This window comes from Hyaena hyaena, unplaced genomic scaffold, assembly GCF_003009895.1.
Source record: "Hyaena hyaena isolate Hyena2069 unplaced genomic scaffold, ASM300989v1 scaffold_316, whole genome shotgun sequence".
Classification (NCBI taxonomy): domain Eukaryota; kingdom Metazoa; phylum Chordata; class Mammalia; order Carnivora; family Hyaenidae; genus Hyaena; species Hyaena hyaena.
The window spans coordinates 2,004,560-2,010,092 of record NW_024080946.1 but is presented as its reverse complement, the minus strand read 5'-3'; the positions used below and the strand labels follow the sequence as shown (position 1 = coordinate 2,010,092).

Below are 5,533 nucleotides of genomic sequence, written 5' to 3'. Positions count from 1 at the left end.
GCCCTGGGGCGGGGAGGGAAGCTTGTCTGGGGCCTCTGGGGCCGAGAAGGACGGGGGGCCTGGGGCAGGCTTGGTTCTGGGGTCCAGCAGAGCAGCGACACTGTCGTTGGACCAGAAGTGCAGGTCAGCGTGAGGCTGTGGAAGGGGGTCCAGCCTCCAGCAGGGAGTTTCCATCAGGGATGTAGGAAGGGCATGCAGGTAAACCGAGGCTGAAGCTCAGATGACCCATGGTGGGCACCCAGCACTGGCTCAGAATGGCAAAGCTCCAGCGCCAAGCACAGGCCCACGGGATGCAGGGGCCCTGGGCCTCTGAGACGTTGGGTGGGGGAGGGGCGGTGTGGCCCGGGGACAGTGTCTCCACGGGTGTGTCTGGTGCCATAGCAGCTGCCCCCCGGAAAGGCAGGGATGGGGGGGTGCAGGCCACCGAGTCGTGAAAGGCACATCCTGAGACCCCAAAGGCCTCAGACGCTGGCCGTGCCAGCAGGGGCTCCTGCTCCTCACAGCCCTTCCTCGCCCATTATTTGCCCCTGTCAGTGATTTACTGTCACTCACCCTCCTTTTACAACTGTGGACACTGAGGCACAGACGGCTGAAGGGACTTGTACCAAATCCGTGATGAGCCGAGGGCGGAGAGGGCTCGGGCCTGGGGTTGGGCTGTCTCCGGGCCCAGATCCAAAGCTGGACACCAGGTCCTTGGCGGGGCCTCTGGGCTCTGGGCGCGGAGATCGCGGGCCTGGCCTGTGGTCTGCAAGGGCCCGGCGGGGGGGGCCTCGTGGGGGACAGTGGTCCCAGGCCGGACACCTGAGTCCCAGTCCCAGCCCAGCCTCCCCGAGCCCATAGGCTCTGTCCATGGTGCTGCCCCTCTCTGCGCCTCAGTTTCCTCACCCACAGTGGGGGCGAAGGGGCTGCCTCCCAGGCTGCTGTGGGGCCTCGGGCAGGGCTCCCCGCCCTCTGCTGACTGCACCCACCTGCCTTCAGCGGGGCCAGCGATGTCCAGGACGCACACGGCCCTGCCTTGGGAAGGGACATGCTGACGGAGAGACAGGCAGTGAACAACCACACAGGTAAATGGCTTCGCTCTTTTCACATAGGGCCACGAAAGGAAGAAAACCGAGAGAAGAGTGGGGAGCCTGAGGGCTGGGGCTGCTGTAGACACCAAGGAAAGGCCTCTCAGAGCGGGCAGGGAAGTGATGGGACTGAGCGTCCTGAGTGAGGGGGTGAGGGCAAAGGCCCTGGGGCAGGAGTGGGATTGGCATGCTGCAGGAACAGCAAGGCGGCAGGTCGGTTGGAGGCGGGGGTAGCTTGAGGGCCGGCTCCCGCCCGGCAAGGGCTTATCGGTGGCAGGGGCGCCGGCGAGCAGAGCTGCACGCAGGCAGGCCCAGGCCCCAGGTGGGTCTCTGACTACAAAGAGGCTCAGGCTGGGAGACTCCCTGAGGGACCCGGGGCCTTGGCTTCCCCGGTGAACAGGGAGCAGCTGGACTTGATGTTGCCAAGGCCCCTTCCTAACTGAGCTCTCTGAACGGGGGTTTGGGATCGAGACGGAGGGAAAGAGCACATGGTTTCTTACGTGTGGGCGCTAAACACTAGCGGGGGCTGCTCACCCACCCCAGGGCCTGTCCCGGGGCCACCCGGTGTGGCCTGGGCCGGCTCGGCCCCCAGAAACGTTTGCTGTGTGTCGGGGTTCACCGGCAGCCCCGTCTCACGTCCGCCGCCCTCAGGAGCGCCCTGGAGGCCGGAAGCAGCCCCAGGCACTGTCCCTCCTCCACTCGGCCCCTCTTCCCATCGGCATCGCGGGCGGGCCCCCAACAGGCACCAGGGGAAGTTAGTTCCCCTCATTTGGCCCTAAAACTCCCCCCGGGACCAGAGGTGCCTGAGGACCCGGCCAGCTGCGAATGGTCCCCGGAGGCCCCGGGCTCAGCTAACGGCTCCTCTGAGACCCAAGCTGGTGGTCCGTCCGCGGCCAGCCCGCAGCTCCCGGTTCCCGTGACGGCTCCGCCGCAGCCCAGGAGCAAAGCTGCTGCCTCCGGGTGGTTTTCAGGCTGTGCTGGTGGAAGCGGGGGCGTCAGAGGGCCTCTGCCTCACGTGTGCTTTGCGTCTTGGCGTTTCTGTGAGGTGTCTTCAGAAGGCAGTGCCTAACTTTACAAGAAGGGGTTGGAGACCGAGGCACAGAGGACGGTCCCCCAGAACAGAACAGCTGAGCTCCGCTCACAGGCGAGGGCCGCAAAAGGCCAGTAAGGGGCCGCTGGCCCTGGGGGGGCATTGGCACGGGGTTAGCGGCGTGGGGCCGGGAGGAGCAGACTGGGCCACGTTGAGTAGAAATAGGCGCCTCCCTTCCCAGGGGAGGGGGAGGGGCCGCCGCCAGCAAAGGGCGAGCTCGGTGGTGGGACTTGCAGAGCCGGGAAGGGTGAGGCAGAGGGCTGGGTGGAGCTGAGCCTCACCAGGGAGCAGCCTGAAAGGAGGCCCACAGGGTGGTGACCCCTCCCCTGCACTGGAGACCATGCCGGGCAGAGCCAGTAGATGCTCGCCTGGGATGGGAAGGGTAAGGCCACCAGCTCCCAAACCCTCAAGCCGCCTGAGGCTGTGAGGGGGGGCGGGGGGGACCTTCCTGAGCCAGCCCCGAGGCAGCCACTCACGCCCTCAGCTAACCCTGTATGGGGACCCCCGTGGCCACACGTGACCCTAACGAGTGTGCGTGTACAGCGAGCGCTGACAGCATCCTGCTTCTTCACAACCACACAGAACTAGCGAGCGTTAGCCCGTTTTACAGAAGTTACTTGTTCACAGTTCCCAGCTGGCAAGCAGGGCCCCGGATTTGAACCCCGACCCTGCTCGGAACGGCACCCGCGGGGACACGCCTCCCGCACCCACAGCTCTTGGCAGAGCGCTTGCACCGTCTCACACACGTGGCGTGCGGAACACGGGCACGCTCCGTTCCTCGTACAGTCGGGCCCTCGCCCCATCGCTGCCGTGCAGGGGCTCACCCCCGTCCACACTGTTTTCGTGGGCTCACAGCCGGACGCCCCTGACTGGCGGGCCCGGGGTGAGAGCTTCACGACACCCCTGTAACTAGCAGAGCCGCCGGCTTCTCCGAAAGCCGCCCCCATTTCAGATGCCCCCCCTTTGTCCCCTCTGCCAGCCAGCTAGTCAGCACTCTGCTAGGGGCCAGACGGGAAGGCTCTGGAATGAAGGGGGAGGGGGAGTCTGTTGTCCCAGAGTGCCTGGGGGTTGGGTGGGGGCCGTCATGTGTCCCCCCGCCCCCCTCAGGCTTAACCCAGACCCCGCTCTAGCCAGGCCTGGCAGGCGGTCACGGTCAGGGAGTGGACACAGTAACCACCCCCCTGAGGCTGGCCGCACTCGCGCAGGTGCCTTCACAGCCCTGAAGGACCAAGCTGGGGGTCAGAGCAGACGCAGGACACCCTTCAGCTCTGCCTGCCCCCTGCCCGCCCCCCCCCCCCGCCCTTATTTCCTAAGAACCTGTGGGTGTCAGGTGCTTGCAATGCCACGGTGAGCAGTGCTGCCTTTGCCAAGCTATCGTGTCAGGTTGGGGCGGGCAGGCAGCCAACAAACAAAGGAATTGGGTTTTAATATACTGTGTCAGGTGGTGGTAGATGCTGTAAAGAAAAAGAAATCAGGGTAAAGGGGATAGAGAGTGCTAGGAGGGTGGTCAGGGAAGGCCTCTGGGAGGAGGTGCCATTTAACCAGAAGGCAAGTGGGGGTGAGTCACTGGAGGAAGAGCATCCAGGCGGTGGAGATGGCCAGTGCAAAGGTCCTGAGGTTGAGTATGCTTGGCCCATTTGAGGAACAGAAAAGAGGCAGGTACTCAACAGGCTCTGCCGCCATTCCTGTGATCCTGTGGTCCATGCGGCCTGACTTCTGACCCTCACAGCAGCCCTGGGACACAGGCAGGGCCAGACTCAATGTTCTCAGTTCACAGATGGGGAAAACTGAGACGCAGGCCTGGGACCCAGGGCCCCCACCTCCGCCTCCCACCCCCCCGGCCTCCGGGCCCTTCCCGCCTGCAGCAGGGGCAGCGGCTTTGCTTGGCTGTGGAACCTCGGGAACCTGGCCCTCAGGCCCCGGTGGAGGGAGGAGGCCCCATTCACAGCTTGGGAATTCAGAAACAAAGGTCCCAGCCAGTAATTGCCTCCTTTCAAAGGCACAGCCGGCTTCCTCCGCCACAGGCGTGCGAGGGAAGCTGATGTCCTTGTCCGGGGAGAGGGGCGGGCGGGGCTGGGCGGCACTTCCGGGCCTGGGCTACTTGGCAAACGGGCACACAGGCTCATCTCCCTTGGCAGATGGCCACCGTCACCCTCCGTCCCCATCTACCCCGCGGCTACCGGCCCAGTTATCCAGGGGCTCCTCTCTCCCCAGCCCCCGACAGCCAGGGGCCGCCAGGGGCCGCCTGGGCCCATCCTGAGGGAGCCGGCTGTGCCCTCTCCGCTCACTGGGAGGCTCAGGCTGAGCCACGTTAAATGCCTTCCAGTGCCACCTGTCCACGATGGGTATTTCCGAGTTAGGGTCATGCCCCGCCGCCACTGACATGGGGGGGTCCTGTGCACCAGGCAGTGTTGAGCAGCATCGAAGCGCCACTAGATGCCAGTAGCGCCCCCCACTCCAGATTCCTCTGGGCATGGCCCTGGGACGGGGGCAAATAGCCACGGACCCAGAAGCAGTGTGTTTCCCACAACAGACAGGAAACCACCGCCTGAGCCAGTGACCTCGTTCCGGGGCTTTGCCAGAGCACAGGGTGGGTCAGGCCCCTGAAGCCTGGCCCCGCCTGAGGCTGATGCCTCCTGGACGTCACCCCCCACCCATGGGCGTAGAGTCTTCTCGGAGCCTCGGTTCCCTCATCTTGGAGCAGAGGTTGTGAGGGCGTCCCAGGACCGCTGCTTTGTAACTGACGTTGAGCAAACCTGGGACTGAAGGAGCAGAGGGGCGAGCGGGCCGTGCTTTGTGGGAGGTGTCAGGCCCTTCCGTCTCCACCCAGGGTCCTTCATTCCTTCAGCTCATGACGACGGGGGCCCAGTGGTGGGCAGACGGGCTGTGAGACGAGAGGCAGAGGCCAGGGAAGGAAGCGGATCGTTCCAGAGACTGCGTGTCCAGGGGAGAAAACGAGACAGGGTGTCGGGTGAAGGAGGCTCGGACGGTCGGAGAAGGCTCCGGGAGGTGGTGGAGGGGATACCTGATGGGCGATGAGTCACTGCCCCGGGGGAGGGGCACCCTGGCAGAAGGGGTGTGGTGGGTCGGGGGCATGAAGAGGGCCAGGGAGCCTCAGAGAGGTCAGGTGGTCCGTCGGTCCATCCGTCAGCAGGACGGGCACCAGTCAGGAGTCCGGCCTTTATTCTGAGAGCGGCGCGGGGCCACGGGAGGGTGTGGCCGCCGTACAGGGAACGGTCCCCAGGGCAGTCGGAGCAGAAGCAGGGCCCATGGGCAGCGAGGATGGAGAGAGGCCGGCGGGTGGCTCTGCTCCGTCGCCTGTGACTGCCAGGTCCTGCGGCCTCCGAGCCACCCACTCTGCCTGTCCCCCCATCCC

At 65.4% G+C, this 5,533-nt stretch overlaps 1 long non-coding RNA gene across 1 annotated transcript; it reads right to left on the bottom strand.

Annotated features, from left to right (window-relative positions):
• Positions 1–3,564: 3,564 nt before the first annotated feature.
• Positions 3,565–5,319, bottom strand: LOC120242713. The gene is made up of 3 exons (XR_005531145.1): positions 5,183–5,319; positions 4,914–5,041; positions 3,565–3,891 (listed from the first exon to the last, which is right to left on the bottom strand). It is a non-coding gene; the product is annotated as an uncharacterized LOC120242713 (long non-coding RNA).
• Between the last annotated feature and the right edge of the window lie 214 nt (positions 5,320–5,533).